Raw genomic sequence first — 13108 nt, forward strand, 5'->3', positions numbered from 1 at the left:
GAGAGGTGAGGGGAGAGGGGGGAGGGGAGAGGGAGAGGGGGGGAGAGATAGAGGAGAGGGGAGAGTGGGGGGAGAGATAGAGGAGAGGGGGAGAGATAGAGGAGAGGGGGAGAGATAGAGGAGAGGAGGGGAGAGAGAGAGGAGAGGGGGGGAGAGAGAGAGGAGAGGGGGGGAGAGAGAGGAGAGGGGGGAGAGAGAGAGGAGAGGAGAGGGGAGAGAGAGAGAGAGAGAGAGAGAGGAGAGGGGAGAGAGAGAGGAGAGGGGGGAGAGAGAGAGCGCAAAAGAGATGGGGGAGAGAGAGAGCTCAAAAAAGGGAGGAAGAGAGAGTGCGCAAAAGAGAGGGGGAAGAGAGAGAGGAGAGGGGAGAGAGAGAGAGGAGAGGGGGGAGAGAGAGTGCAAAAGAGATGGGGGGAGAGAGAGCTCAAAAAAGGGGGGGAGAAAGAGCACAAAAGAGAGAGGGAGAGAGAGCGCGCAAAAGAGAGGGGGGAGAGAGAGCGCGCAAAAGAGAGGGGGAGAGAGCACGCAAAAGAGAGGGGGGAGAGAGCATGCAAAAGAGAGGGGGAGAGAGAGAGCGCAAAATAAAGGGGGAGAGAGAGCGCTCAAAAGAGAGGGGGAGAGAGAGAGCAAAAGAGAGGGGGGAGAGAGAGAGAGCAAAAGAGAGGGGGGAGAGAGAGCAAAAGAGGGGAGAGAGAGAGCAAAATAGGGGGGAGAGAGAGAGAGCGCAAAAGAGGGGGGAGAGAAAGAGAGCGCAAAAGAGAGGGGGGAAAGAGAGCGCAAAAGAGAGGGGAGAGAGAAGAGAGAGCGCAAAAGAGAGGGGGAGAGAAAGAGCGCAAAAAGAGAGGGGGGAGAGAGAGAGCGCAAAAGAGAGGGGGGAGAGAGAGAGAGCTCAAAAGAGAGGGGGGAGAGAGCTCAAAAGAGAGGTGGAGAGAGAGAGCAAAAGAGAGGGGGGAGAGAGAGAGAGAGCAAAAGAGAGGGGGAGGGAGAGAGTGCAAGGGGTGGGACTGCTGTACTGCAAAAAATGGCCTGTGTGAACGGGCTTTAGGACTAATAGATATATATTGTACCAAAATATCTTCATATATATGTAGAAATATGTACTTATGAATAAATAGAACATATTCTTCTATTTATTCATAAATAGAAGAAGAACATTGGAATGTGAAATATTCATAGTTTCATGTCGGGCTAACGCACATGAGAATATGCAATCGGTTTGTGAGCACGTAGGGTGTCAGATTTTTTTTCCACTTTTTTGTTCCATTTACCAATATAGATGAATACCTGAATGTGGCTGTGATATTCTTTGTTCTGATTTTTGTGCTTGTTGGGGTTAGCTCACATGCAATAAAAGTTTACTTTCAATTCGAGAGCAACCTGAAGGGCGCAAAAAAATGACTTCTAGCACAATAAACACTCAAGCGGGATAATTTAATAGCCCTCCACTTGTAATCTGGCCCATAATCATTAAAGGGACATTGAACCCACATTTTTTCTTTCGTGATTCAGATCAGAGCATGCAATTTTAAGCAACTTTCTCATTTACTCCTATTATCAAATTTTCTTCATTCTCTTGGTATCTTTATTTGAAAAGCAATAATGTAAGTTTAGATGCTGGCCCATTTTTGGTGAACAACCTGTGTTGTTCTTGCTGATTGGTGGATAAATTCACCCACCAATAAACAAGTGCTGTCCAGGGTCCTCAACCAAAAATTGGCTGGCTCCTTAGCTCAGATGCCCTTTTTTTCAAATAAAGATAGCAAGAGAATGAAGAAAATTTGATAGTAGGAGTAAATTAGAAAGTTGCTTAAAATTGCATGCTCTATCTGAATCACGAAAGAAAAATTTTGGATTCAGTGTCCCTTTAAAATATTAGTAATACAAAAATAACAAATTTTCTATGTCAGTTTTTTTATTAACATAAAAACATTTTCTCTTGATACCCATAATATAGGATCTTGTTTCAAAACTCACATGATTTGTATCATTTTGTAATTATTTTCAGGCTTCTGTAAAGAATAATCCCATTTTACAGAAGTGAAAGTTAAATTCTTATTTGCTTTACTTGAATTATATTGTGTATATTGTACAGATTGAAAAACACTTATTGCCCTAAATGATAAAACATGGGTCTGACACACAAGATGCAATTACTGATAGAGAGGCAAACTTATTACGCAGTTGTCACGTAAAGTTAAATAACCAGTTAATCTATATCACCTTTCACAGACTTCCAATATGAGGAAATAACATGATGCTTTATCATGAATCATTTTTAAAGTGTACAATTTTGTCTAAATAGATCTTTCTGGAGTTCTTTATCGTTACTCAATTTCATTTCAAAATGAGGCAAAAAGCATTAGATATACAACAAAGCTGCAGGCTTAGAGCAAACTAGATTTTCTGTAAATAATTGTCTGAAGAGAAAAATGTCCCCTTAAAAAAAACAGAATTGTGAAGCTACTTGTGTTCTTTGTTGCTATATAGAGATCTGTATTAAAAGAGTTTTATACAGAAAGTATATTACTTTGAAAACTTGACCAGTTTGTTATCAAGCAAGAATAATATAGAGTATTTATGATTAGTTATGACTATGCAAACATATTTCAGGCTTAGGAGGAAAAATGAAAATGATAGCATAAATTATCTAGTACTTATTCTCAGTTTACACCACATTCCTTGTCCATGCTTGGCCAGTGATAAGCTGGTATGAATTATTGGCCAAATGAAAAAGACCATCAAATAAATTAGGTTATGCCCTTATGATACAAAAACAGGAAGACATGGTTGCATGTTCCTTTAGGTTTGCCTGTTGATATATATGTACCGTATTGTCCAGCATTTCCTAGACTCCTTTCAGGACTTGGAAGGTGGACAGGGCAGTGGTAGTTTTTTAACCCCTTAACGACCATGAAGTACCTTGTACATTGCTGGTCATTAAGGGTTTTCTTATTTATAATAGTGCAGGTCCTGCCGCAAGTAGGGGGGCCGCGCTATTATACCATCCTTCCTTCCTGCTGGTTACCGGAAATAGCGTGATCTCGCCTCTGTCTGTGAGACTGTGCAATTAACAATGCAATCCCTATAGAAAGACCAGTGACCTACAAGGTTTGTCACTGGTCCTTAAGGTATTAAGAAGAGCTGAAGCTGGATGTGCAGAGTCATTTGTGTACTGTGGGTGAGGATTTGCAGACTGTGGCAAAGATGGGCCTGGCCCCGGGTGGAGAATCAGTCTTTGGTGGTTATGGTTTGCAATTAGGGACATTTACCCTGAAGGGAAAGCTGCACCAGGTAAAATAGGACAGAGCTCCCAATTTGTGAGTCTGAATATATAGGGTTAGTTTTGTGAAGCCTGTCATATGCTCTACCAGTTCTCAGAATGGAAAAAATCTGAATTTTCAGACATAAATTACAGGAAAAGGAATTAAATAAAATAATTAAGTACACTCACTGGCCACTTTATTAGGTACACCTTGCTAGTACCAGGTTGAACCCCCTTTTGCCTTCAGTACTGCCTAACTTCTTCGTGGCATAGATTCAACAAGAGATTTTGTTCCATATTGACATGACAGCATCATACAGTTGCTGCAGATTTGTCAGCTGCACATCTATGATGCTAATCTCCCGTTCCACCACATCCCAAAGGTGCTCTATTGGATTGGGATCTGGTGATAGTGGAGACCATTGGAGTACAGTGAACTCATTGTCATGTTCAAGAAACCAGTTTGAGATGATTTGAGCTTTATGACATGGTGCATTATCCTGCTGGAAGTAGCCATGAAAAGATGGGTACACTGTAGTCATAAAGGGATGAATATGGTCAGCAACAATACTCAGGTAGGCTGTGGCATTAAAACGATGCTCAATTGGTACTAAGGGGCTCAAAGTGTGCCAAGAACATATCCTCACACCATTACACCACCACCACCAGCCTGAACCCTTGATACAAGGCAGAATGGATCCATGCTTTCATGTTGTTAACGCCAAATTCTGACCCTACCATCTGAATGACACAGCTGAAATTGAGACTCATCAGACCAGGCAATGTTTTTCCAATCTTCTATTGTCCAATTTTGGTGAGCCTGTGCAAATTGTAGCCTCAGTTTCCTGTTCTTAGCTGACAGAAGTGGCACCCAGCATGGTCTTCTGCTGTTGTAGCCCATCTGCTTCAAGGTTCGACTTGTTGTGCATTCAGAGATGGTATTCTGCATACCTTGGTTGTAACAAGTGGTTATTTGAGTTACTGTTGCCTTTCTATCACCTTGAACCAGTCTGCCCATTGTCCTCTGACATCAACAAGGCATTGTCATCCACACAACTACCGCTCACTGGATATTTTCTCTTTTTCAGCCCATTCTCTTTAAACCCTAGAGATGGTTGTGCGTGAAAATCCCAGTAGATCAGCAGTTTTTTAAATACTCAAACAAGCCCTCTAGCACCAACAAACATGCCACGTTCAAGGTCACTTATAAGTAAAAGGTTTTACACTATTTAAGTAACACATGTTTAAATTGTTTATAGCAATGATGGAAAATGGCTTTATATATCAGGACCACAAGTGATAAGCCTTAAGGACTGCATACAAGTTTATGGCTAGTAAAACATAAACAATGGAGGAAAGTCTTGCTTGTTTGTATAAAAACAGATTCTTTGGTGGGGGCGGAGCCAACTGTCTAAGCAGCCAGACGTGTTTTAGAGCAGCTCCAGGCTTTCAACTATAAAATTAAGAAATAATCCTTATCTAAAAGCCTGAGATTTCTCTATTAGTCATCTGAACACAGATACTGACTACTTCAAACTACGTGCAGTGTATGGCATGCTATAATTGTGTATTTTCATCGCTACACCTCACCCAAAGCTGCCACGTGGAGCCACTAAATCCCATCTACTTACAACTAACCTGCCTAACATGGAGGCGTTACAGGCCTGGGAACAGAAGATTAACCGACTTTTTGAGCAGCATTTTCGATGCCTAGCTATGGATATAATGTCACTGATTGATCTCCTACCTGAACCGCAAGAGAAGTGGCCCAGGAAGACTGACCGATGGCCATCTAGTGTAAACTGCGATGCTGCAGAGACCCTAGAAAAGGGAGGATTAGAGACCCGACTAAGACCGGCTTCTTTGCTGCTAGAGAGCACAGTCATCAAGCACTCCTCAGAGTCTCTACCATTTACCGATCCCACAGCCTTTTCACTTGCCCAGGCCCGGGGGATGCGGCCGCCCCCCGGGCCCGGGAGATCTCTATTGCCGCGAGAGTCATGACTGCACAAGAGGCACCCAGCTCCATTCATCACAAGTCTGCTCTGGAGGGACAGGTACCAAATAGCGGTGTCTCTCACCTTGCAGAAGAGATTCCGACCCCTGCACAGAGAGCCAAGCTGTCTTCCATTAGCAATCAGAGGACACTTGTAGCACTCTTTTTGGCCCGATCTCTGCTGAACATGCTCTTTCCCACACAAGGTGCCCTGAGTGGCCCAGTTACACCACAGAGGCCCTGGAACCTCGGACATGCACTGAGTACTTTCTTGCCCCCAAGCAGGGGAATATAGGTCTCTGCTCCACATGTTTCTCTCATATGCGGATCCCTAGCGTACGGAGTGAGACATGCCTGATTTTTACCCAGCGCCATGTTCCCTGCTTACAAAGTTACCCACACACATCTGACTATACTGGTCTTATGAACCTCTATACAAGGGAGGGCATAGGTTGACACGCTAACTGTGCTCTTATATTTGACTCAGTGGACTTCAGGAATGCTGATATTTACTATATTTCATGTTGTGATAGTTCTTATCTAGTTTTGCTGTTCACTTTCTATCTCATCGTTGTATTAATGCCGTTTATTGTCTCACTTGTTATTATCTTACGTCCTATATTTGTATCTTATTGTAAGTTTATATTTAAATAGCTCCTACTGGCCATATTTTCCCTACACTAGTGAGGTATGTAGTTCCTGGGACTTTAACCATTAGCAAGCTTTGCCCGGTCCCCTAAGCAATCAACCAGTACCCAGAACAGCCTCTAACTCCTGCGTATACTGGGAGATAGACTTACAGATTTTAAAGTACTCATTTCCCTATTGTTAAGTAAGGTATGTCATCTGAAGATAATAAGATCCATTATGCCTCATTTGCCTTGCTTCTCCAAAGGGGTGACTAAGTCTGAGGGTCACTTGACAAGGACCTGCTTTTTAATACACTGAGGGGGCAGATAAATATTTTTGAAGGTTTCAGGACCGCATATACATTAATAGCAATTAAACATTCCAATAATATATTTTTTGAAAAAAGTTTAGGGAACATATGAGACTGGTGATTAGCAGCTTATTTGTTGCCACTGTTTATGTTTCATGGTCTATAGGAGTGACCCCTTCCTAATTCTCACAATTGTAGTAAGCTTTACCCTACATTTGCTAATGTATTTGATCTCATTAATTTACTCTGTAAAATACAAGGGACACTGTACACTGAATATCTAGTACACCAGTGAGAGACCTGTAGAGTTATGTTATATGTTCCTTCATTTTTTCTTTTTTTTTATGTGGTATCTACTTATAAACATCTCTTACTATGCAATCTTAAAGTTTAAATTCAGTGCTATTCACAACAACTGTAGCCTTTAATTACCCCCTCCCTTAATATCACTCTTGGCTCCGCCCCCCCTTCCCTCCCCTTATCCCACCTAGAGCGGCTCTTGTCCGCTGAAATACCCTTACCCCATTATCTATATTACCAACTCCCCCTTTTGCCTCTATTTCCTATCTCTCTCCTAGTTAAACTAGCTCATAATGCCCAATGTAAAACGTGGACCATTTTTATTTTCTTCAGATTATAAAAAAAGAAGTTTCTTATCACCCTATATAACATTCTCTTGGACATTCTAAGTTAGCTTATTTTAGACTATCATTCCTTTCCACTAGCCCTATAAGGTAGACTGGCTTGTCCTATCACTGGATGGTGAGACAGCGGACTACTTCATAAGCCCTATAAGTAGAATGTCCACACTACCCCAAAGATTCATAGAATTTATGTCTAGAACTGTAATAGATTCATATTTCTATTGTGCCTCTATATTAATCTTGTATGATTTATTGGAATCTTTGTTTATGGGTGTCTTTATTTGTATTGCTATATTTAACCTCAATAAAAAAATATTTTTTTTTAAAAAAAATAATAAAAAAAAAAAAACAGATTCTTTATTAAGCATCAAGAAGATACAATCATTATCATCTGGAACAGTGCAATTACAAAGTGCATAAGAGAGCGTAGCACCAAACAGTTGACATGTTTTGGCCTAAGCCGTAATACAAATAAGCAAGACCTTCCTCCATTGTTTCTATTGACTGATACCAGTTTATCCGGTCTTTGCTTTTCCTTGGGGTGAGTACCTGCACCGGGCGAAGACAGCCCTCACCCCTTCCTCTCAGCCTCTCTCATGTCAACACTGACGTCATCTGCAGCTGAGCACCGGATGCTGGATTCCAGACAGAGGGATAGACCGGGCAAAGGAGGAAGCCTGCTGAGTCTGCAGTGCCGTGCAGACAACTGATCACGGATCCCCGGATGCTCTTTTGCCCTCTGACGGCTGCCACAAGCTGCATTACAGGAGTCTTGATGAGGATCCAATACTTTGATACGGACTCTTTAGTACCCAGATACTTGGGGGGGAGTGAGCTTATAGATAAGACCCGGACACCAGAGAGGTGTATAATATACCGGACACTATTTACTTGTATACTCTATTGTGTATTCCTGTGGATATTTCTCTCTTCTTACTTTTCTATTAAAACATAAATACAGACATATTGAGTTAAAAATATACTATTTACAGCATGATATTGGTAAAAAAATACCTCAATGAAAAACTGTGGATAGTTAAATGAATTCCCAAGTTCTTAAAAATCAACTTAACCCCCTTTTGACCAGACCATTTTTCAATTTCCTTACCATTAAGGATCAGGACTTTTTTTACATTTCTCCGGTGTTTGTGTTTAGCTGTAATTTTCCTTGTACTCATTTACTGTATCCACACATATTATATACCTTTTTTCTCGCCATTACATGGACTTTCTAAAGATATCATTATTTTCATCATATCATATAATTTACTATAAAAAATATAAAGTATGATGGAAAAAAACCCAAACGTTATCTAACTTTGACCCACAAAATCTGTTACACATCTACAAACACCAAAAAAAATTTTTCCTGAGTTTAGAAATACAAAATGTTTACATGTTCTTTGCTTTTTTTGCAAGTTATAGGGCAATAAGTACAAGTAGCACTTTGCTATTTCCAAACCATTTTTTCAAAATTAGCTGATATCTTTCAGGAATCCCTGAAAAACACTTTACATGTATATATTTTTTTAATAGACAATGCAAAGTATTGATCTAGGCCCATTTTGGTATATTTCATGCCACCATTTCACCGCCAAATGCGATCAAATAAAAAAAAATCGTTAACTTTTTCACAAACTTTAGGTTTCTCATTGAAATTATTTAAAAACAGCTTGTGCAATTATGGCACAAATGTTTGTAAATGCTTCTCTGGGATCCCCTTTGTTCAGAAATAGCAGACATATATGGATTTGGCATTGCTTTTTGGTAATTAGAAGGCCGCTAAATCCTGCTGAGCACCACACTTGTATGATGTCCAGCAGTAACTGGATTAATTAGGTAGCTTGTAGGGTTAATTTTAGCTTTAGTGTAGAGATCAGCCTCCCACCTGACACATCCCACCCCCTGAACCATTCCTGACACCTTTCAAACAGCTCTCTTCCCTTCCCCACCCCCCAAAGGTCACCTCCATCTTAAGTACTGGAAGAAAGTCTGCCAGTATAAAAATTAAAGGTTTTTTGTTTGTTTATATATATATTTATATATATATATATATATATATATATATATATATATATATATATTTCTTTCATGTAATTGGCAAGAGTCCATGAGCTAGTGACGTATGGGATATACAATCCTACCAGGAGGGGCAAAGTTTCCCAAACCTCAAAATGCCTATACATACACCCCTCACCACAATTCAGTTTTACAAACTTTGCCTCCTATGGAGGTGGTGAAATAAGTTTGTGCTAAGATTTCTACATTGATATGCGCTTCTCAGCTTTTTTGAAGCCCGTTTCCTCTCAGAGTACAGTGAATGTCAGAGGGATGTGAATGGAGTATCACCTATCGAATGCAATGGTTTTCCTCACGGGGATCTATTTCATAGGTTCTCTGTTATCGGTCGTAGAGATTCATCTCCTACCTCCCTTTTTAGATAGACGATATACTCTCATATTCCATTACCTCTACTGATAACCGTTTCAGTACTGGTTTGGCTATCTGCTATATGTAGATGGGTGTCTTCAGGTAAGTATGTTTTTTTTTACTTAAAGGGACAGTCTAGGCCAAAATAAACTTTCAGATAGAGCATGTAATTTTAAACAATTTTCCAATTTACTTTTATCACCAATTTTGCTTTGTTCTCTTGGTATTCTTAGTTGAAAGCTTAACCTAGGAGTTTCATATGCTAATTTCTTAGACCTTGAAGCCCACCTCTTTCAGATTGCATTTTAACAGTTTTTCACCACTAGAGGATGTTAGTTCACATATTTCATATAGATAACACTGTGCTCGTGCACGTGAAGTAATCTGGGAGCAAGCACTGATTGGCTAGACTGCAAGTCTGTCAAAAGAACTGGAAAAAAGGGGCAGTTTGCAGAGGCTTAGATACAAGATAATCACAGAGGTTAAAAGTATATTATTATAACTGTGTTGGTTATGCAAAACTGGGAAATGGGTAAAAAAGGGATTATCTATCTTTTAAAACAATAAAAATTCTGGTGTAGACTGTCCCTTTAAGACACTCTCAGCTATGGTTTGGCACTTTATGTATTTATATAAAGTTTTAAATATATGTATTGTACTTATATTTGCCATGATTCAGGCTTCAGTATATTTCCTTTTGCAGACTGTCAGTTTCATATCTGGGGAATGCATTTTTTATGGAAAATGTATTTCTTACCTGGGGTGTAGTCTTTTTTCAATTGACTGTCATTTTTAAAATTTGCGGGTAGAATTAGGCTTGCGAGGGTGCAAAATGCTAAAGTTTATTGCGTCATTCTTGACGCAAGATTTTTTTGGTGCGAAGTTACATTTGTTGACGCAAATTAGTCATTTCCGGCGTCTTAGTTGACGCCGGATCCTTTCACAAGGTTGCATCATCTATGATGCGAGTGTGTCGTTTCCAGATATTTTTTGGCACCAAAAATATTTTTTCTGTTTGTTGTGCGTCATACTTGGCGCCAAATATTTTCATTATTTAAGACCCCATTCTTTTTTGCCTCCTGCCTTTTTTATGTCAGAGGGCTATGCTGTTTGCATTTTTTCCCATTCCTGAAACTGCCATGTTAGGAAATTGATAATTTTGCTTTATATGTTGTTTTTTTCTCTTACATTTGCAAGATGTCTAAATCTGATCCTGTTTTAAGAAATCACTGTTGGAACCCTGCGGCCTGACAACAGTTCTACCAAAGCTAAGTGCATTTGTTGTAAACTTGTGAAGGTTATACCTCCAGCTGTGGTTTGTAATAGTTGTCATGATAAACTTTTATATGCAGAGAATGTATCCATCAGTAGTAGTTCATTACCTGTTGCTGTTCCCTCAACATCTAATGCACAAGATATACCTGTAAATTTAAAAGAATGTATTTCCGCCTTCTAATAAACGTAAAAGGTATTTTAAAACTTTTCATAAGGTTGATGAAATTTCAAGTGACCAGCAACATACTGAATAATCTTTTTCTGATGAGAATCTATCTGATTTAGAAGATCCTGCCTCAGATATTGACACTGACAAATCCTCTTATTTATTTAAGTTGGAGTATATTCGTTCTTTGTTAAAAGAAGTGTTGATTACATTGGATATGGAGGAAACTAGCCCTCTTGATATTAAAACTAGTAAATGTTTACATTCTGTTTATAAACCTCCTGTGGTTATTCCAGAGGTTTTTCCAGTTCCTGGTGCTATTTCTGATATGATTTCTAAGGAATAGAATAAGCCTGGTACTTCTTTTATTCCTTCTTCAAGGTTTAAAAATTGTATCCTTTGCCAGAAGTTAGATTAGAGTTTTGGGAAATGATCCCCAAGGTTGATGGGGCTATCTCTACTCTTGCTAAACGTACTACTATTCCTACAGAATATAGTACTTCTTTTAAAGATCCTTTAGATAGGAAACTTAAATCTTATCTAAGGAAAGCTTATTTATATTCAGGTAATCTTCTTAGGCCTGCAATTTCTTTGGCTGATGTTGCAGCTGCTTCAACTTTTTGGTTGGATACTTTAGCACAACAAGTATCGGATCATGATTTGTCTAGCATTGTTAAGTTGATTCAACATGCTAATAATTTCATTTGTGATGCCATTTTTTATATTATCAAAATTGATGTTAAATCTATGTCTTTAGCTATTTTAGCTAGAAAAGCTTTGTGGCTCAAATCTTGGAATGCTGATATGACTTCTAAGTCCAGATTGCTATCTCTTTATTTCCAAGGTAATACGTTATTTGGTTCTCAGTTGGATTCAATAATTTCAACTGTTACTGGGGGAAGGGAGTTTTTTTGCCTCAGGATAAAAATCCTAAAGGTAAATCTAAAGCTTCTTACTGTTTTCGTTCCTTTCGACAAAATAAGGAACAAAAACATAATCCTTCCCCCAAGGAATCTGCTTCCAATTGGAAGCCTTCTTCAAATTGGAATAAATCCAAGCCATTTAAGAGAGCAAAACCAGCCCCCAAGTCTGCATGAAGGTGCAGCCCTCATTCTAGCTCAGCTGGTAGGGGGCAGATTAAAATTTTTCAAATATGTTTGGATCAATTCGGTCCAAAATCATTGGATTCAGAGTATTGTCTCTCGGGGTACAGAATAGGATTCAGAGTAAGACCGCCTGTGAGATGATTTTTTCTCTCATGCATTCCGGTAAACCGAGTAAAGGCTCAGGCTTTCCTGAAGTGTGTTTCAGACCTGGAGTTATCAGGGGTAATCATGCCAGTTCCGTTTCAGGAACAGGGTCTGGGGTTTTATTCAAATCTATTCGTTGTCCCAAAGAAAGAAAATTCAGACCAGTTTTGGATCTAAAGGTTTTGAATCGATATGTAAGAGTACCAACTTTCAAAATGGTGACTATAAGGACTATTCTGCCTTTTGTTCAGCAAGGGCATTATATGTCCACAATAGACTTACAGGATGCATATCTTCATATTCCAATTCATCCAGATCACTATCAGTTCCTGAGATTCTCTTTTCTAGACAAGCATTACTAATTTGTTGCTCTTCCTTTTGGCCTAGCGACAGCTACAAGAATCTTTTCAAAGGTTCTAGGTGCCCTACTCTCTGTAATCAGAGAGCGGGGTATTGCGGTATTTCCTTATTTGGACGATATCTTGGTACTCACTCAGTCTTTACGTTCTGCAGAATCTCACATGAACCAACTAGTGTTGTTTCTTCGAAGACATGGGGGGGTAGTTATCAAGCAGTCTACTTTTCTGACTTCGCCGGCCCAATACGCCCGCCTAAGCTTGCCTACCTTTGCCGCCGCGGACCTTGAATACGTTCGCCTAAGTTATCAAAAAAAGCTGTCAAAAAGCCACGGGACGATGAGCAGCGGACTGTGAGAGTTATCACTCATCCGATCTCGCTGCCCTTCGGCTTTTTCCCAGCTTTATTGCTAGCCTGTCACTAAGCACCCACACTAAACTACACTGTTCTATCCCTATACCGGTGCCCCCGGAGCCCCCCGCAACTCAATAAAGTTACTAACCCCTAACCCGCCGCTCCTATCCTAAACCGCCGCTCTGATCAGCCAATAGAATGCGAGCTCAATCTGATTGGCTGATTCCATCAGCCAATCAGATTTTTCCTATCTTAATTCCGATTGGCTGATAGAATCCTATCAGCCAATCGGAATTGAGGGGATGCCATCTTGGATGACGTCCCTTAAAGGAGCCTTCATTCGTCGTAGTCCGTTGGTGAAGAAGGAGGTTCCGCGTCGGCGGGAGGAAGATTCAAGACCCGGCTTGGAAGATGACATCGCCCTGATAGAAGAGCTC

Source organism: Bombina bombina, chromosome 9, assembly GCF_027579735.1.
Source record: "Bombina bombina isolate aBomBom1 chromosome 9, aBomBom1.pri, whole genome shotgun sequence".
Taxonomy (NCBI): domain Eukaryota; kingdom Metazoa; phylum Chordata; class Amphibia; order Anura; family Bombinatoridae; genus Bombina; species Bombina bombina.